The sequence below is a fragment of the Pongo pygmaeus genome, chromosome 7 (assembly GCF_028885625.2).
Source record: "Pongo pygmaeus isolate AG05252 chromosome 7, NHGRI_mPonPyg2-v2.0_pri, whole genome shotgun sequence".
Classification (NCBI taxonomy): domain Eukaryota; kingdom Metazoa; phylum Chordata; class Mammalia; order Primates; family Hominidae; genus Pongo; species Pongo pygmaeus.
In genome coordinates, this window is record NC_072380.2 from 9,107,183 (window position 1) to 9,128,273 (window position 21,091).

General features: G+C 47.8%; 1 protein-coding gene across 3 annotated transcripts in view; it reads right to left on the reverse strand.

The window, feature by feature from the left end:
* GATA4 (GATA binding protein 4) overlaps window positions 1–19,459 on the reverse strand; it is an 82,993-nt gene extending 63,534 nt beyond the window's left edge. For 2 of the 3 annotated variants that reach the window (XM_054498856.2, XM_054498853.2), the window contains exon 1: window positions 19,330–19,459. The gene's annotated coding sequence lies outside the window, so the exon portion shown is untranslated. The remainder of the gene's footprint in view (window positions 1–19,329) is intronic. The other variant, XM_054498854.2, reaches the window with a different exon arrangement.
* Window positions 19,460–21,091: the final 1,632 nt, after the last annotated feature.

Sequence of the window (21,091 nt, forward strand, 5' to 3'; positions counted from 1 at the left end):
CTGAAAACAGATCAGAGGCTGCCAGGGGCTGAGGAGGGGAAAGAGTTGACTATAGAGGGGGAGGAAGAAATTTGGAGGGGCACTGGGACTATTCTCATATCTTGTGATGGTGGTCACATAATTTGTGTGTTTGTCGAGACTCTGAAAACTGTACACTAAAAGGAGTGAATTTACCATATATAAGTTGCACTTCAATAAATCTGGCTTGGAAAAAAGCAGAAGGAAAAAGAGCGGAGGTGGAGCAGGATAAGACTCTTCAGCTCCCATTTTCTCCAGCCCCATCCTGTCTTTACTGCGAGTCCACATCCCTGGTACACGTTTGACTCCCACCTAAAATACGTTAGAAGAGTGATTTATATACAAAAGAAAGCCTTGCATTTCTTTTTAAAGGATCAGTTTTCAAGGTTGGTCCTCCCTATTGCTCATCCTCAGTCCACAGGAATGGCCACAGTGGTCCATCCTGGGTACAGCTCCAGTGCCTATCTTGAGCATGTATGGCACAAACACACGAGGGCCGGTGCACTCATGTTTTTGGGCAGGCTGCAGGAAGGGTGACGTCAGAGTGAGAGTTATCCTCCTCTCACATCCTGAAGGTCTTGAAGCCAAACAGCAGAAGCTCAGGGATTGCTAAGTCCCTTTCAACAACCTGATGGCTGCCTGGGAGAGGGTGATGGGAAGCAGAGAGAAGCGGTCAGTCCTTGGAAACTGAGTTTGGTCCAGGTGTTCCCCTGAGGCAAGGGTAAGCCAAGGACTGGCCTTGAAGGAGAAACGCTTTGGCCCCTTGAGAGTAGGACTGTATTTCTGAATGGACTAAGGGAAAAGCGGTCAGTGAAACATGGCTTTTTCTGTACAAGATGATATCGTTCTGCAGAACCCATTACTCTGGCTCTTATTTTTTATTTTTTAATTTTTTTGAGATGGAGTTTCACTCTTGGTGCCCAGGCTGGAGTGAAATGGTGCGATCTTGGCTCACTGCAACCTCTGCCTCCCAGGTTCAAGCGATTCTCCTGCCTCAGCCTCCCAAGTTGCTGGGATTACAGGCATGTGCCACCATGCCCGGCTAATTTTTGTATTTTTAATAGAGACGGGGTTTCTCCATGTTGGTCAGGCTGGTCTCGAACTCCCAGCCTCAGGTGATCCACCTGTCTCGGCCTCCCAAAGTGCTGGGATTACAGGCATGAGCCACCGCGCCCAGCCTCTGGCTCTGATTCTTAAGTCGATTTCCATTATGCTCAGTTGCAGGCCACGATGTTCACATGGATGGGCTACCATCAGGGCGCAAGGTAGCAGGATGAAACTGCTCTGTGCCAGGTAAAACCACACTCCGGGCTTGTATATACAGCAATTATAGTCTAGTGGACATCACGCGAGAGCCCAAAGCCACTGACTGCCTGGGCCACAGGATGTCTTTGCTACCTTTGCTCTTCAATAAAAGTGAGGGGGGTGTGTGTGTGTGTGAGAGAGAGAGAGAGCGAGATTGTTTCTACCTCTTCACAGAGTTCTTGACAATATGATTGTTTCTAACTCCAGTCATACCTCTGTGATCATGGAAGAAAAATGGATGTTAAGATTAGCAGACACCCACTGGTCACTGATTTCAATTTCATCATTTGAATTTGAATTTAAAATCCAACACCACCAACACTAAGAAAACAACACCATGAACAAAAACAAAACAATCCCCCACAAAATATTGTTTCCTCTTAGGAACAAAGCAGACAGTTTGGCTTCCGTGATCTTCTCTGTCCCTCACCCTGGGAGAGCTTGCTAATTAAGCAGCAGAGGAACCAAAAGGTGGCAAGGGAAAGAAGTGATGAGGATGCAGTCCATGGCTCGGAGAGCCGGTGGCAGCGCAATGTTCTGGGGGAAGAAAAGAAAGGGATCCCTGAGGGCCATGCCAGCTCTGACCTTACAGAGGAAGGCCTTGAGTGAACCAGGCAATTGTTCAATGGGGCAATGCTGGGAGCCTCAGTCTCCCTCTTATGAAAAGAGATTGGACACCTGATCTGTGAGTTCTTTCAGCCTACATGCCCTCTGATCCAGAATTATTCGAATTCACTCACAAGAGCTACAATTCACAAAGCAAACATTTATTGAATGTTTATTATGTGCCAGGCATCATGCAAACTTGTAGATACAAGGATGAACACAAGTTTCTACCCGCAAACCAGAGAACAAAAGCGTCCTGCAGACAGGAGGAGGAGTGAGTGCTGGCAGACACGAGCAGTAAGAGCGACCCACGGCACCTCCTTGGGGAAAAGGGCAGGTGGGAGACGACCTAAATGAATTCAGGAAACACATTGCTTTTAATGTAGATGTGTTTCTCCCTCTCTTTTACCTAGTACTCTTTCTGGCCTCAACACACACACATGCACACACACACACGCACACACACACACGCACACACACATATGCACACACACATACACACACAAACGCGCGCACACACATGCACACACACGCATACACACACATGCACACACACACAAGCACATGCACACACACACACACACAGAGGCTGTGGCCTGAGTTGGGCGACAGAATGCCTGCGGACTCTGTGCTGTTCATGCACTGACACCCACACCCATAAGCTATGACTTCGCCCTTTTCACACATTCAATGCCAAACACTCATATCGATCCTGGACCTGCGGAGTGCCCATTTGGAGGGCACAAGGGCTGGGAGTGGGGGTAGGGCAAGAGATGCAGGCCCCAGTATAGTTTCCATCACCACCTCCTGCTGTGGCCTCAGGCACTCCAGCCGCCCACTCTGGCCCTCGGTCTCCTCATCTGTGAAAGGCACCGGTTGTACTGAATCAATCCTTTCCCTCTCTCTTTCTCTCTTTCTCTCTCTCTCTCTCTCTCTGTGTGTGTGTGTGTGTGTGTGTGTGTGTGTGTGTGTGTGTGTGTGTGCTGAATCTATCCTCTTTTTTTCTCTCTCTCTCTTCTTTCTCCCTTTCTCTCTTTCTCCACAGGGTCTCACTCTGTCACCAGACTAGAGTGCAGTGGTGCGATCTCAGCTCACTGCAGCCTCTACCTCCCCAGGCTCAGGAGATCTTCCCACCTCAGCCTCCCCAGTAGGACCACAGGCGCGCGCCACCACGCCTGGCTAATTTTATTTTTTTGTAGAGATGGGGTTTCGCCATGCTGCCCAGGCTGGTCTCGAACTGCTGGGCTCAAGCGATCCTGCCGCCTCTGCTTCACTAAGTGCTAGGATTACAAACATGCGCCACCGCGCCCAGCTTGCCGAATCATTTCTAAGCTTCCTTACAGCTCTTTAGGAACAAATGAACACCACATCGTTAACAGACAGTGGGATTAAGAAGTGGAATAAAGCCATATATTTGTTGCCGGGTAGAACAACGCTGCCGGCCCACTCCACGCAGAGGCCCCGCAGGCGCTCGCAGAAGCCTCGGTGCGCGGCCGGGGGTGCAGCCGGGGTGATGGATGGCCGCGGGGCCGGCGCCTGGCAGGCCTTATTGATGAGGTGCGCGCTGACGGCCGCCGCGGAACCCCAGGCGGCTGGAGGCGAGCGCGCGACGGCGGGCGGCGCAGACTCGGCGGCGCTCGGGGTCAGCCCCCGGCCGGCCGCCCCCGCCTCTGCCCGGCCTGGCGCCCGCTGCGCCGGCCCCGCTTCCTCCCCTCGGCAGCCTGGCTTCCCGCCCCCCGTCCGCCCGCGCCCTCGCGTGGGTCCCGGCGCCTGCTCTCCCTCCCAGCCTCCCGGCGGGGCAGCCCCGCACCCCGCACCCCCGCACCCCCGCACCCACCCGCGGTGGAGGTCAGCTGAGGCGCAGAGGCCGCGGGTCCCCAGAAGCCGGTTCCCGCCCCAGCGCCGGGGCCACGCCCTCCCAGGCGGAGCCGCCGCGGCCCAAAGGATCGGATTCAATCTAGATTGGCATGAGCACAGTTTCACGGGAATTACGCTGTGCAAGGGAGGAGAAAATTCAGGACACCGGTCAATATTCTACTAGGGTTCATTCGAATTATATAGTGATACATAAGATAGGTAGAGAAATCAACGTAAATACATCTGCGTATAAAGACGGCGAGGTCTTGCGTGAAATTTTTTGTACGTTTCTAATGTTCTCATGGAGCAAGTGTTCTTTTATAACAGCACACACTGTCATTGCTGTGCTTGAAAAGGTGTGATGGAGCTTAGTTTATTCTCCACCCCCGCGCTCAGTTTCCTCCAGTTCCACCTTCCTCCCTCTGGTTGTTGCCTCGTTTTTCTTCCCTTGCCTTTGGGGAAGGAGGAGCGAGGCCGCTGGGCTGTTACCTGAGGCCATTAGGCTGGAGAACAGGTGGCCCGAGCTCCTGCCTGCCTCACGTGTCATCTGTCCTTTCTACAGAAAGCACCCACGGCCACCTCTGTTGGTGACACTAAGTTGAGGATCATGAACAGGTCCCCCGCGAAGCAGTCTCCTTGAATGAGAATTAAAGGAGAAAGTCAACACTGTAAGCAACGTGGACCATTTATGGTCTGAAGTGGTTTTTGATTTTTTTTTCTTCCCTCTTTGAGTTGAGAGCTAGCCCTGGACTGGGAAAGGTCCTAAATTCTTCCTTAGATGTGCCCTAAGAACTGGGAAACAGGTAGTCTCTTGTTTGGGGCGCCATAGAAAGAGAAGGGAGGGACCCCAGGTTGCTGTGGCCTGAGTGTCAGTGTAGAGCGAAGCTTAGGCCTCGAGGATCAGGGTCTAGTTGAGGCTGGAGGGAGCTCCTTGGTCTGGGAGTCAGGATTCCTGGATTCTAATCCCATGATTGCCACCAGAGGAGTGCCATGCCCACAGGCGAGTCACTTAACTTTCTAAGCCTTAGTTTTCTGTACGTAAAATGAAGAGACTACTAAACTCTCTCCCAGGTTCCTTCCTATCCCAACATTTTGTGACTTTAAGCTCTCGAAATCCAGCCTGGACAACATGGAGAAACCTCATCTCTAATAAAAATACAAAAACATAGCGGGGTGTGGTGGCACGTGCCTGTAGTCCCAGCTACCAGGGGGACTGAGGTGGGAAGATCATTTGAGCCTAGGAGGTTGAGGCTGCAGTGAACAGTGATGGCAACACTGCACTCCAGCCTGGGAAACAGAGTGAGGCCTTATCTCTTAGGGTGGGAACACCAGGATCCTAAGTCTGAACTCAATCTTAGCCATTCATAATGAATACGTTCAGTGAGGAACTAAAAATGGGAGGCCCATTTGAATATGCAAAATAAAAGGCTTGGATTGCATATGAAAACTGGGATCCATTTACTGGGCAAACATTTATTGAGTAACACTGGACATTGCTATGTGCCAGGCACAGTGCCAAGTATGCTGCATGGATTGGTTATCCACACAATCATTTATCCACACAGTCACTCTATTTCCTCCATTTTACAGATGAAGAAACCAAGGCACAAACTATTATAAACTTGCCCCGCTTATAAGGTGGTGGAGCCAAGACTTAAATTCAGGTAGGTTGACTGCAGAACTCAAAAGCTGCTCCTCTGGGCAAGGCATTGGTATTGTGCAGGGTATCTTCTTACATAACCTTTTTTTTTTTTAAAGAGAGAGAGAGACAGGGTGTTTTTCTTTCACCCAGGTTGGAGTGCAGTAGTGCGATCATAGTTCACTGGAGCCTCAAATTCCTGGGCTCAAGCGATCCTCCCATCTCAGCCTCCAGAGTAGCGAGGAGTACAGGTCCGCACCACCAGACTTGGCTATTTTGTTTGTTTGTAAAGACAGGGCCTTGCTATGTTGACCAGGCTGGTCTGGAATTCCTGGCTGGAGTGACCCTCCCACTGCTGTCTTGCTTAGCCTCCTGAAGTGCTGGGATTATAGCCCTGAGCCAGAGCCACCACACCAGGCCAGCTTTTTTTTTTTTTTTTTTTTTTTTTTTAAATTTCCATCTTTATTCCAGAATCAGTCTCTTTCCCCTTCTGTTTCTACAGCCTTTATCATATTGTATTTTAGTTTAATCTCTCTATACATCTGCCTCTCTATATACCTCTCTCTCCAAAATTTTAGTCTCCTTGAAGGCAGAAATCTTATTTTTGACATCTTTGTATTTTCCAGTTTCTAACATATAGTAGACATGTTTTTAAAAAGTTTGCTGAATTGAATTTTAAAAAGTGGAGTTTCCACTTTGTCCTAATACAGTGTAAATCCCCATCCTTGATGTGGTATCAGGGCTGTGGCTGAGACATGGGCACCATGGTCTCTTCCACTGTGTGTAAACACAGAGGCTCACGTGAGGAAGATGCCACGTGGCGCCTCATCACAACTTCGTCCTCCATTGGTGGGTGATTATGGCACCAGGTACCTTTGGCCCACTTATCAGTCCTGAGACAGCCTCTCTCTGACGCTGATGTGGAGCCCTGGAGTTGCAAGGGACTTCAAGGATTCTCATCCAATCCACTCATTTTGCAGAAGAGGCAATTAGTATCCAGAAAGGGCTATAGAGCCACACATCTATACAGCAGCACAGCCAGGACAAGGTTCCCTGGCACCCTGGTCATACTCTGTTTTCCATTTCAACATGCTGTTATAGGAATTGATACCTCCCCTCTATACATTGACTCCTAAGGCCAAAATTCCCTCACCCTGATGTAATCACTAGGGTGAGAGGATCAGAGATAAGGCAGCCCTGGGCTCTCGGGCAGAGCCTAGAAGTCTGGCAGCCTGGTTAGAGCTGCTGCCCACACCCTTTGCAGGGCACTGGAAACAGTGACCCTGGCCCAGCCAAGGGTGGGGGTGAGTGAGGGCTTGAGGATGAGGTAAAGGGAGGTCATAGACATTCAAAGCCACAGTCATTCCATGCCCTACTTAGAGTGGGGATAAACCAAGCCAAAATGGGCACCAGGCACATATTGCATCTCTAGGCTGAATATCTTCCTAATGGTCTTGTGGACTCAGCCTTCAAAATAAAGAAAAGAAGGTAGCCAAGTGTATGTGGGGCATAACGGGTGGGTCCTTGTTCTGATTCTCATTGTTTATTGGGGGTGATCCAATGTCCTGGATGCCTGAAACAGGTCAGGTGCATGCTGCTGTTCTGGGTAATCATCAGTGATATACACATTCACTTATAATTTCGCATAAATTATGTAGTCACTCTGTGTATAAGTCATTTGAATTTGCTGAGCCTCAGTTTCCCAATATCCCAAGTAAAGGATTTTGAGTAAATGTCTTCCGATTTCTTTTTACACTGGAAAACGCTTCAGTTTCATGGATGCAGGGCCCAGAAATAAGTGGTTACTGGCCTGAAGAAACAGGCCCCATCCCTGGGGAGGGACAGTGAATTGACCCATGGGAGGTTCCAGAAGTCGTCTTGCAGCTTCTTGTCTGGGCAGCTAAGAGCAAAGTCGCTTATTGGATTTGTCGCTGCTTTGTTATTTACATTGAACTTTGGGTCTCAGGTCCACCACTGGAAGACTGGGAGCGATAAAAATATAAGGTAAACCAACCTTTCTGAATAACACATGAGAATTCATTAGTGCTCACCTCCCAAATAAATCATCTGTTGATTTTATTCATTTTCTGCAGACATTACAAGTATTATAACTGCTATTGCCCCCATTGTTCCCTCACCCATCTCTCCACCAGTTTGTGCTTCAGGGGATTCGGGGATTAGGTTCTTAATCGGGGCCATCAATTCTTTGTCTTATTTTCTGCCTATGAATTGTCCTAATCCTATTGTCATGAGAAAGATATGTCACTGGGGAGAAGGTTGAGGCAAGGCCACCTCCTCAATGTGTTCCTAGTTGTGACTCCCCTAGTCACACCAGGCAATCTTCCCATTCCCTCCTGTCCCCATGCACACACTCCCCTGACACCCACTGACACTGGGCATCATATAACGTCCCCACACAAAGATTTATAGGGTTGAGATTCAAGTGTGTGTGTGTGTGTGTGTGTGTGCATGCATGCATGTGTGCTTTATTTTGTCACCTCATTAGGTTTAAAAGCTTCTTCATGGCTGGAATATCATTTAGTAATTCTATAATCCCCTACAGTAGTCTGCACAGAGTGGGTACCCAATACATACTCAAAAGAATGAATTAATGATTGAATATGTCTGAAGGTAAAATATAGAGCTCTGTATAAGTAATGTGCCTATTTCTGAAATGCAAAAAATGTTCCCAAATATTATTCTTTTTCATATTTCAGGAGACCTCAGGCATAGATGCATTATAAATGTATAGCTTTGAAAATCAATTTGTTTTTCACTGTTTTGATCTCACGTGTGTGGGGGGCTCTTGAACTGCTATTTGCTTCACTTTATAACTTGCACCTTGGAGAGGCTGGATGATAAATGAGAGATGAATAATTCCTTATTGCTACTTATCTGCTGAATCTATAAACTGGTGTCAGCATTTACTCAGTTGGGTTTAAGCTGTGCCTGGTATACTTATTAACCCGCTTAAAATAAGCCATAAAAATGGGCTTGGTAGAAGGTACTTTTAACTAATTTTTAAAAATGACATTGGTCATTCTCCACGAACTCATGGAGTGACCTTTGGCAAATCGCTTAACCTCGTTGGGCCACACCTGCAAAATGAAACGGGGGCAGGGCTTGATCAGCTCTAGGAGACTTGTAGCTGTGTCATTTTTTGATTTTTGGATGAGTAAGGGATCCCAGTAAAACCTGTCAGAGCTATTACATATCAGCTCATGTAGACAATCTCCTTATCCTTGGCTTTTCTCTGGAAGGTGAGGGAGGCAGCACTTGGTAGTTAGAGCAAGGCATTTTGAGTGCAATTCTATTACTTATTAGTACTGTGACCTTTGGCTTTACAACATCTCTGAGTCTCAGTTTTCTCATCTATAAAAAGGGGGAATTGCTCAAATAATACAGCAGAGAGTTGCTGTGAGGTTCAAATGTGACGTATGTGATAGCACTTTGATAAACCACAACAATTATTCATTGCCCCCAACTCACAGATGAGGGCACAGAGCACTGTTTGGTTCAGCAGTTTGTAGCAGGGCCAAGAGGATGATGGCTTGACCTCCCGGATTCTATTTTGAGTACAGGTGGAGATTATTACAAAATTGTACAAAGATGGAGCACCTAGGACACTTCTCTAGATAATTCTCTGGGGGGGGGAGGGTGGTCTATGGATGCCTAAAAAAATCTGTGCCTGAGGAGCCATTTCTGGGAATGCTAAATGGTACAGCGATAAGAAAAGCAGTCAACAACATACTGACACACCCACCCTAGAACGCCTAGCTAGCAGAGAATGAAGCATTTTTCAAAGGCAAGGGAAATCTGTTCCCTCCCAGCTGTGTCCTCCTCGCTTCTCACACCCCTTGCTTTGGGAGGTGTCCTCCCCACATCAAGAACACAGATGTCTGCTCAGGCTTTGGAGTTGATCCCCTTCCCAGAAAAGGGGCAGATAAAACAACTGTGGTTGAGGATTTTTTTTTTTTTTTTTTTTTTTTGAGACGGATTCTCACTCTGTCACCCAGGCCGGAGTGCAATGGCGCAATCTTTGCTCACTGCAAACTCCGCCTCCCGGGTTCAAGTGATTTTCCTGCCTCAGCCTCCTGAGTAGCTGGGATTACAGGCGCGCACCACCACGCCCAGGTCATTTTTGTATTTTTAGTAGAGACGGGGTTTCATCATGTTGGTCAGGCTGGTCTGGAACTCCTGACCTCGTGATCTGACCACCTCGGCCTCCCAAAGTTCTGGGATTAGAGGCATGAGCTACCGCACCCAGCCTGAGGATTTTGTTTGTAGAGAATTAAGTCAACAAAGATGTCTGGAACTCACCCCTGCAAGAATCGTCCTTCAGGAAAGTTCCTACCACTATGCCTGTGCAGTGTAGGGGCTGGAAAATTATGTGAAGATGGCTATGGTGCCTGTCTCAGCCCTGCTTGCCTTGTAGATGAAGAAGGGGAGAGATGAGCTTAGGAGGAGCTGCCTCCAGTCTTCAGAAAATTCTGTGATTTGCAAAAATTCTATTCATACTCCATTATCAACAACCACCCACCCACCCAACCAAAAAAGGCCAACCTCAAAAATTTTTTTTTAAATGCAGGACTTAGAGAAAGAAAATACCATTATTAAATGGTATTTTAAGTTTATATTTCATGCTATATTCAGAATGCAATTTATTTGCTATTTATTTGCTAATTAATAAAAGTGAAATTCGTCTTTATCTCAATGTTACTTTTACCTTCTGTTGACTGGGATGTGCTACACTAAGATTAAAAAAAAAAAAGACCCAGTACAAGATCTTTTGAAGGTCTCCTAAGTTTATGGTGGGATCTTATTTCTACTTCCTTTTGTGACCACTCTCCCCCAGCCCCATCCCACACCCTGCTTGTAAAGCGGGAGGAAGGCATCTGCTACTTGTTTCTCTACAAGCACAAACTATTTCAGTTTCAAAACCGGCACCTGACATTTGTTAAGAGCTGTCTTGTGATTCATTCGGTCTGCAGTCCTGTCCTCCGCTTTGGCTCTCTTGCCTTCACACGGCCTTCCTTTCTGAACACCTGGCTTCTTGGCCACCACCAAAGGTCTGACTTTCCCCCCCACCAAGTCTCCTCCTTTTCTCCCTCCCTGAGGTCTGAATAATCAGCTTCTATTTGCAGCGCCCCCCATCACTACGCCACACCTGGCCTCACATCCGACCACATCCTCCTGCCAGAAAAGGGAGTCGTGGAAGAGGGAAAAGTTACAAGAACTTAGATGATTGTTTTCAATTTCAGAAACACTCAAGGTTGCAAGTGAAATTCTGAGAAAATTTGAACCTGAAAACATTTTCTAAACGGGGAGGGGAATCTCTTCCTTGTGGAAAAATCACTCCTACCACCTGAGAACATCTCTAGCCTGGAATCAGGAGTCCAGGGCTGTTCTTGGAGTTTTGAGTCCATTGAGTTTTGGGGACCCTAAAACTGAATTCTCTGGAACAAATGCTTTGCTACGAAAGCACAACAGTCATAAACATCGTACGTAGGAAGCCTGATGAAGGCTGACATGTGTTGGATCTGGCCAATCTTCCTCACCTCTCTCAAAATATTTGTTTATTCTGCTTTCAAATAAACACGAGTTTGTCACAGAAATACAGAAAAGTATAACGGGGACAACCAAATCCATCCTTAGCCACATTAGGCAGAAAGAATTGGAAACATTAGTCTTCTCTCTTCTCTTTCTCGATTGTGGTAGAAGTGTTTCACAATCTACTTTTTATTTCTTAAGAATCAAGAGGTCTCATGTCATTGAATATCTTAAGAAAACATAATTTAATGATCATGTAATGGATTTAGTTTAGTTCATGTAAGTTAACTCTTATTGTTTAGAGTTTAGGTTATTTTCTATTTTTCACCTCAATTCATAATGTTTGGTGCATCCTTGTCAAATCATAAATTTTGCTAAGTAAAGCATCTTGTAAATCTCTGATTATTTCCTGAGGGTAAATTTCTATTACCAGAAAAAGTGGGTCAAAGAATATGACCACTTTTTGGGTTTTGAATGTCTATTGCCAAATTGCCTTTCAGAAAGGTTAACTCACACAATTTCCACAACCACTAGCAGCAGTCAATTTTGGGTAAGCTAAATAAAAAATATATTTATCAATGTGTCAGGTAAATTTCTACCTCTTATTAGATGTATTTAATTTCTGAAGAGTTTTGAAGTAATAGGTTAAGAAACAAAACACACAAAGCCAAACAAAAACAAGGAGAACATTAGCATCCAGCTGAACACATGATTATCTCAGGGATTAGGGCAGTCTTTCCGTCCTCTAAGGTTTATAAGGATTTTAAAATATAAGAAACTGAAACACAGAAGTGTTAAGTTATTTGACCAAGAAAACACAGCCAGTGAGTGGCGGAGATGGAATTCAAATCACATCATTCTAACACTGGAGTCTAAACTCTTACACTGATCTAGGGACAATGTACATTTAGGATCTCCACAAATCTAAAAAGTTTCCAGAACATTCTTTGTAATGAGTTTATGGTTCAGAAATTGCCTTTTGTGAGCACATACTATAAGGAGAAATTTTATCTTTGAAAAAGATGTCATTTTCAACTTTTGAGAAGCACATTCCTGCACCTTATTTTTAGACTATGCTAGAAATAGAAGTGAAATAACTTACTCAAGGTCACCCAGCTTGTAGGTGTTTGTGTGGGAACTAGAATCTAGAATCTAGGCTCTGGCAATTCTTTGGCTACTCCCTATAGTGTTTTCTCTCACCTGGCAGCAAATATCCACCATAGCAACAGAGGAAGGTTGGCTTGACTAAGGCCCACAGCGTCTTCAAGTTGCAGGGGCTCTAGTTTCCAGCAGCTCAGGGATCTCCATCACCAGGGCAAGGCTGAAGGGAGCCATGGCACAGCCCAGGTCGAGGCCAGCAAGTTATGGCTGAGGACATGGGTTGCCCTTGGGCAGGGGAACCCTTACTCTTGGGGCATAAACCCAGAGACTTGGGAGTCATGTAGCATTAAGGGCTCAGCAGTCTAAGAAGTTTAGGTGTGGGCAGGCTAAGACCGTTTTCTCCCAGGGAAATTCTTTCCCGTTCACAGGGCCACTTTCAAATGGGAAGCCCACCCGGGAGCTGTAGTTTCCTGAGCTGGCGGAGAGTACAGGTAGGGGCCTGGCCCGGGCATTGTGGGGAGGGATTCCTGCACTGAATGGAAGGCTGGCTAGATAACCCCTGGGGCCCTTCCGACGCCAAACATCTCCTATTTGTGTGTCTTGGGGCAAACAAGTGAGCAGTTGCGGGACTGAAATAGTTGATTTAGGGTCCCGCCCCAGTCGCCGGCTTTAGTCCTCATCTTGGGCAAATAATTTAACCTGTCAGTACAAGGCATAATGCCTAGCGCAGAGGAAAGCTTGGTAAATGTTTGCTGAATGAATGAATGAAAGAATGGGCGGATGGATTTAGTCTCCCTAGTCTCAAGGAATACGGTGAAAGTTGGAATCGAACCGCGCCCCTTGATGGGTGAGTTTGAATGAGACAATGTAAAGCACATTGAACTTCTTAAAAGAAAAAAACGATCCCTCCAACCCAAAGGGATTCTGCTACTTCCTAACAGTCCCAATGGGTAGAATTACTATTTACCAGCATCAGCAAGCATAATACGCAGTGGTGAGTTTTGATTGAGCACAAAACTCTCTGATTAATCCCCCTGCCACCTATGGGGCAGCTCTGCGCCTCCCAGGGCCAGGTGGAGCACGCCAGCCCCGTCCTTCCGTCCTCCCCCGCCCCGGATAAATGCTGCGGTCTAATGGATTGTTCCTGCTGCTGTCCAGATTAGATAGCGAGCCCCTCCATTATCTCTGCTGGAGCAAACCCCAGTGGCCACCACACCAAGAGCTTTCCAAGGCAATCCGGCGAGAAGGCTGGGAAAACTTAGGGGGTAAGAGAGACCAGAGAGCTGTCGGGAAACCCGCGCGCACCGAGGCTGTTTCCACCTCAAGACTGTTCCAGAACTTTCTCTGAACCCAAAGTCTTGTCCCCAAACCCATAGCATTTAACAAAGCAGGTCCCCGGTGTGGAAACTAGCTACTACCTACTGAATTCTCGGGAGTAGTTCTAAGAGGGTAACTGTTAGATTCTGTGTCAACCTTTGAGAAGTGAGAAGGACTATTGGACCACACTCCCTCCCCACATCGACACGACCAAGAGGTGTTTTTGCACAAACGGGGACTACTACGTCTGACCAGTAGGATAGTAGCTTTCCTAACTTTTGTAGTTCTGCAATCATTGCAGAGGAGACACAACTGACTTTCACATCTTCCTTCTGAATTTCTCATGGTCAAGTTTTTCCCCGTTAATAATTTTGTTTCTTTAAGGAAAGTTTTGTTAGATTTTTTTTTTTAAGAGTTAAAGTTTTCTTTAAGTTTCTTGAAGGGAAAAAAAACTTCTTACAAGCAAAATCTTGTCTCCGTTTTGTTGGAAATGAAAAGCATCTACTATCTATCAGCACTATTCTATGAAATAAAATTCTCATGTATGATCTAACAACAAATTCTACATAAAACAAATAATAAGCACTCGAAATCATTATTTATCTACAAAGAAAGACTAATTGTTCTATCATTATTATGATAGAACTACTGTGATCTAACAGAAAGCAAATAAAATCTTAGCTAGTGAACAAGGAAAAGTTATCTATTTCTACCATATCAGTTTCCTGTTCAATCTTTAGAGTTAGTGGAAGCCACAAATAAACGATGTGGCAGGAGAAGCCATCTGACACCGTTTTAAAAGATTCTACATTTAAGAAATTCTGCATCGTTTTTTAGTGAATCAGTCTTGTCAGACACCACCTAGTGCTTGGAAAATTATTTATAATGTGCCATTAGTTAGAGGTGAAAACTTAAGAAATTTATTAAAGGCAAATAAAATAGCTACTGTGCAGTTTAATATCCAGAAATTAAAATAATTCACAGACAAGAAGCCTTTTGATTCATCAAACAAAACATCTTTATCGAGTAACTTCTGTATGCAAACATCAGAATGAATAAAAACGAATTTATTGTGAGGGGCAAGGACCTCAGATTGGGGTGGGAAAAGACCCAGCCAGACGCGGACCACATCTGAAAGCGCAGAGTATGCCAGGGAAAAACTGCAGTTCTTAAATCAGCCGGGTCTGCCCACGGCCAAGAACAGCGGGAAGGAAGACAGGCAGGCAAGGAGAAAAGAAGAACGAATGCTGTGGGCAAAGAACAAAGTAAGCGGGGAGGATTTTGATTAAGTAAGAAAAGGAAACTTTGCAACAGAATTAAGGAAAAAGAGAGAAATGAAGAGAGAAAGGGGATGAAAAAAGGCAAGAAGGAGACAAGAAACGTTCACAAGACAATAGTAAACCAATAAATAAAATTGTTAAGAACAGCGAGTGGGGTGGATGAGGGAGAAATTATATTCAGTATCTAAAGAAACAACAGCAGCCGTTCCCGAGAGGGACCGACCCCATCTTCCCCCGCGAGCGCTGCACCCCGCGCGGGGACCGAGCCCGGAATTCCGGCGTCTCAACGGGGATCGTAGCTACGGCCCCCGAGTTGAGCCACGCGTGGCCCTGGAAGGGTCTGCCAGGAGTTTTTGTGAGACCTAAGGGGACGAGCGCTGGAAATTTGATGGGTTCAGGCGCAGGTCGAGAAGTGGTGAAGACAGTGCTCTTCCCCGGAACCTCAGCGTGCAGAGGCCTGGGAATCCAGTCGCTCCCAGACAAGGCATAAGTCCCCAAGCGTCGAGAAATCTCTGCCTCCAGATCCCGCGCGGGCCAGGGCCTGTGACTAACACCCGAAGGTTTTGCGAACAGAACGGAGCTGGAGATTCCCTGGGCTCGGTTTTCGGGACCACGAAACCTGCGAGCCTGGGGTGCCACCCATGCCCCTCAGTGTCCCTCCAAACCCGGCCAGAGAAAGAAGGCATTGGATCTGTGCTTTGCAGGCTGGGGTATGGGATTCGGGGGTGCGGGGTCTCTCTGCAGGGGGATATTGAGATGCCAGCAGCCTAACCTGGGGGACACAGTGACCGTTTGGATGAAACACCTACTGTGATCCTTGGCCTCTTTAGGGGTCTCACACAGGGGGTCGCAACTGAGAAGAAATGGGTCAGGGGCTTCGCTATGTGTCTTGCTGCCCAGAGCGTGGGGACAGCGGCGTCGGGGCGAGCAGAGCTAGGGGCGGGTGAGCACCTCGCACCTGGAGAGGGGTGCGCAGAAGCCGGGCGCTCCTCGCCTCCCGGGGTATCCGTGCGCAGCGGCTGGAGGACTCCGGGTTCCCCAAGGGGGGGTCTCTGGCACAAAGGGCGACCCGAGACACGTTCGCAGCAGCGCCAGGCCTGGCAAGAGGTCACGCCACCGACCGCGGCTCGGACCCGGCTGGGCATGGCCTGGGCTTCCTGGCCCACCAGCATGCGACCACGAAGGACGTGGGCGCGACACCCGTCCGAGGTGACCTGGCCCATGTGGCCAGACTGATCGAAATGCATCCAAAGCAAACCGGCTTCGGCCTTGCCAGGAACGGAGAGGCGATGAGAGGGAGTTCCTCGGCCTCGTGGGCGGAGGGCGGGAAAGTGGCAATGAATCCGAGGGGCCTGGTTAGTTACTTGCAGAGATTCGCCGGCTCCAGGGCGCGTTGTCGCGCCTGTCCGCGGGGATCTTCCGAGCCTCGAGCTGCTGAAGTACCCCGCTCCACCGGCACCGCCACGTCTCCCGCCTGCCCACTCAGGCTTTGCACCAAAGATTGAGCCGGGGGTCGGGACATTCCGGACGTTAAGCGGCCCCAGAGCGGCCTAGGTGGGAGCGGCGTCATTTACAAGCGCGAGTTATGTTTTCCCCGCGGGCTGCGCGCTGTGGTTGGGAGTCTCTCTTGGGAAGACCTCCGGCGGGAAGTCCTTTAGCAACTGGTCCAAGCCCCCTGGCAGGAGACTCCGGCGACGTGACTTTGAGCCAATTAACTTGTCCCAATCTTTCTTTCTTCTCATCATGCGGGGAGTGGGAGAAACAAAACCCCACTGCAAGAAGAGTTTGTAAACTATTCGGCGACACACAACAGGGATTAAAATTCATGGCCAGTTAACAATACTGTTACGCTCTTCCTCATTTTCCCCTCTTAGGGACACTTCTCTGCCTGTTGGTGGTGTCTCTGAGGCTTCTGCGTTTCCATTATTCGGGGGTCTCCATCTCCCTCCCGACCCCAACCTCGCCCCTGTAAAAATGTCACTTTCCGTTCGCTTTTCCAAACTCAGTGCAGGGCTAGGACTGTTCGCCCAGGACCCGGCCCACTCAGGGCTCGCCGGGATACTTTTAAGGCCGCGGGTGCTTGGCTGCCCTGGGGTCGGGCAAGTGGGGGGCCCAGGCCGCGCGCCCAGCTCCTCTCCCAGGCTTCGCGCCCCGCACGCGGCCCAGGGCTCGGACCACAGCAGTCCGGGTTCCTTTTCATTCTGCCGCCAGCCTGAGCGGGCTCCACTCCCCTCCCCTCCCGGCTCTCGGCCCGAGCCTGACGCCGCCTGGTTTATTGACCTTAGATCGGCTTCGGGGCTTTATCAGACCCGGCTGGGGCGTCCCGCGGCGCACGCCCTCCACCTACAGTCGTGCGGCGCGAGCCCCCTTTAAGCTTCTTCTAGAAACGTCCCCTTCCTCCCCCATCCCCGAGTCTGAGAACCTTCAGAAAAATTGCCCGAATTCGCGCGACCGTGGATATCCGAGGCAGGGCGTTCAGGGCCACTGACATTCTCCTGTGTCGCACTTTTATCTAGATAATTCAGGCGAAAGTGCCCCCCCCAATTATTCGGATAATTGCCTCGAATCTCCACTTCGTGCCGTGTTTAGACAATTGGAGATTGATGGCTTGAATTGAACCCTAAAACCTCTCCTCTCCTCTGCTCCAAGCTCTAAAATATCTCTGAACTTTACATATGCAAACTATAATTTTCTGTCCTATAAATCACTTGGCAAATATAACAAGACATTAGAAAGCTATTTGAAATTGATATTTTATTAGACTTGAGACTAGAACAGGGAGAAAGAGTAATTTATAAACACTTCCTCAATACTAAGCACACAAAATTGTCTTTAAGGCTCCCCCCCCAATCGAACTTGTGAATGCAAAATCACTTTCAGAGACAAATTCTTAGAAGAAAAAGGAAATTTGTGGCAATGATTATGTCACTAAAAACGAACTCTGAAAAAAAAAGGTCATAAAGTGGGACTTTCAAGTATCCTTTACTCTAGACTGATTTATCAAAATGAGACCAGCAGAAACAAAACATTTGCTAGTACTACAAATACTACAACAACTACTGCTACTACTACTTAAAAAGCCAATCCAATTTTGTGATGATAAATCACAGGATTCTAGCAACCTTACATAATACGGCTTTCCCTCAACTCAGATTGGCCCGTCCCTGCTTTTCCCACTAAAACCCTTTCAATTTCCCTTATTTTTGGACAGCGTACAGAAGAGCAGGAATATCAGCCCTGGGAAAACATTAGCAAGGGTAAGCAAGCCAGAGAGTCGGGCAGGGGAAAGATAAGCAATGCAGATGAGTGTAAGTTTTGTGACAGCTTTTCAATTCATCCCCTGGAAGCCGGCCGGGCTGCTGGAGATGGAAAGATAGTCAAAGGGAACAATTTTCTGTTCTCTGCTTCGCAAAGCTAATATTTGTAATAGGTACACCAGAACTGAGAGGCTTTGCCCTCAATCCTACCCAATTCCAGAAGAGCACTTGCTGGGTCCTCCTGAGGCTACAGAGTGAACAAATGGCATTGTCTGCTTTCAACCTGCAAGCATGTGGAGGAGGCACAGGAAACTTGGTAGGTTTCAAACTCTCAGAGCCTTGGTTATGACACTGACCCGTGCCTTCTCAAAGCTGCACTCCTTCTCAAAGCTGTCACTCCTATTTATTATTATTATTATTATTATTATTATTATTATTATTATTTTCACTCAGCCCTTTTCTCAGCTACAAATCAGATACAAGGCTCATTTGCCCAGACTTTGGCTTTATAGGAAGTAGAGGTAAGTTCGACTTGTATGCAAAAGCGTGTGCAACCAAAAGCATTAGCGACCAAGCTCTGCAAGGCAGGCAGTGGGCCTGGGGAAGAAAAATACCATCTCTGTGGTCCACCTGCAAGACCCACCCCCACGCCTCCTTCCCATCACAGGTCTGGCTCCAGAATAAACGAAAATTAAACCCTATACCAAGCCTGGCTGACCCTTGATCTGCGAATAGGCAAAGAAAAGTACCCGACACTGAGGGCTCTGAGACCTAGCTACTAACTAATGAAGCCAACCGACGGGAAACAGCATAGACTTTCTGACCCCAAAAGCAAACTGGGCTGGGTCTGATAGGGGCCAGGAAGAGTTTGCCTGAACTTTCCAAGGGCGTTCTTAAGAGGACACCAAGGGCTGCGGGGGACCCCAGGGGATTTGGGTGTGCTAGAGGAAGCAGAGGCCAGATGATTCTGGGATACCTGGTCAGATCCATTTGATTTCTGGTGTGTATGTATTGATTTAGGTTTTTCCTGAGACACCAGCCACCCCTCTCCGTTTCCAGTTGTCGGAGTGGGAAGCTGCATCAGGAAATAGAGAAACTAAAATGCCACCTAATTGTAAGAAGGAGAGACACAGAAAGAAAGTGGGACGGAAGCCCGGCGTCTGCGGCCTGGCCTTAGCAGAGCCTCATCCTTCCTTCCTGTCCGCAAAGGCCTCAAAGCCTCTCCACAAGCCTCCGCCTCGGCCCCACGCTGGGGAAGCCTTCCCCTCCCCTCCTCCACCTCCCTCTCCCCACAGCTGGAGATTGTGGTGAGCAAGGAGACTCCCCAAGCCTTCCATTCCCCCAGCATCCCAGCCTCCCCCGGCAGAGCGGTCACCAGGAGGGCCAGGAGGGGACTCACCCGCGGTGGGGAGCGGCGTCCCTGCGGCTGCTCAAGGCCTGGTGTGAGGCAGACTCTGCCGAGGGATTCCAGGCTGTTCTCAGCTGGGTGGGAGGGAGACGTTGTGAGCCGTGTCTCCCAGCTCCCTCTGAGCTCCCAGCTTCCTTCTCAGAATTAGATAACAGGAAAAATAGATAAGAGAAGTGGTTCATTAATTCAGCAAGCCTCTTTTTTTTTTTTTTTTTTTTTTTTTTTTTTTTTTTTTTTGGTGTGTGTAAAAGTGGAAGGAAACTCTGCTAGGGAATGAAGTTCTGGCTGGACAGTTTTTAAAAAGTCAATGTTCACAAGGTTACAGAGATGCTTCTGGAAGTTCACTCAGAAGGACGTGAGGAATCGCCGTTCATGGGGAGAAATGCTCAGTTCACCGTATGTTCTTCCTGCACCCCAGGACTCCTCTCAGACTCTAGTCTTGCCTTTAGATTGAGGTAGGGAGGGCTGCTTTGTGGCATTTGCTTATGTTGTGCGATTGCCCTCTGGGCACGGGATAGTAGTAACAGCAGTGCAGCTCCTCCTAGCATGCCAATTACAAATTACAATTTTTTCCAAGTACTACTATAACAGCATTTCTGAGCTCCTTACAATAGGGTCAAGCAGATAGATGCTATATTATTAACCTGGATGAGGTAACCGGCTCAGAGAGGTTAGGAATGTGCCTGTGGTCAAGTCACACGGCAAGAAACAAATGGAACCGGTATTGAATTTCAAATTAAAGAAATCCATGGCTTCTTAGAATAGGAAGAGACCTTAGAATTCCAGGCTGCTGCTTAAATCAGGAATCCCTTCCGAGGCGATTATCCGTACTCTACTTGAACACTCTTGGTGATGGGGAGCTCATTCTCTGCGTGCCATGGGTGTGCAGCTCTGCTGACCACCACACTTTGCTACTTCCCAAATGACCCAGCATTGCAGGGCTGGGAACACAGGCACAGGGAGCTGCCGCTGTCATGTGATTTGAGGAACCGGGCAAACAGATCTCCCTTGACAGGTCTGCGGTGGAATTCCCTGCTCTCCTGCCTGGTTTTATTTAGGGAAGTTGTCCCTGTTGGGAGTTGGTATCTCACAAAGGCAGTTTGGAGGAAAGGAAGAAACACGATAACTTTCTATTTTAACGTATTTCCCAGTTCACAGTCTCCCGAGATGCTTAGAACTATCTCTGCAAGGTAGGGAGAAACCAGACAAGTTAATATTTTTTTTTCCAAATGTAGGCCAGGAAGCCGAGCTTGGTGGCTCACACCTGTGGTTCCACCACTCTGGGAGACTGAGGCAGGCAGATCACTTGAGGTCGGGAGTTCAAGACCAGCCTGGCCAACGTGGCAAAACCCTATCTCTACTAAAAATACAAAAATTAGCCGAGTGTGGTGGCAGGTGCCTGTAATCCCAGCGACTGAGGAGGCTGAAGCAGGAGAATAGCTTGAACCCGGGAGGCAGAGGTTGCAGTGAACTGAGATCGAGATCATGCCACTGCACTTCAGCCTGGGTGACAGAGCGAGACCCCATCTCAAAACAAACAAACAACAACAACAAAAAAAAACCAAATGTAGGCCAGGAAACTGAAACAGAAAAGGTAAGTGAATTGCCAGAAATCAAAGAGTAAAGGTATGGTCATATGGTGGGAACAGAACTAGAGAGGTGAATCAGGCTGAGAAGAGAGGAAAAATATGAAAGAAACATGAATATTTTTTCCCTTCCAAGAATTTTTGGTTTTGAATATTTTTGCAAATGA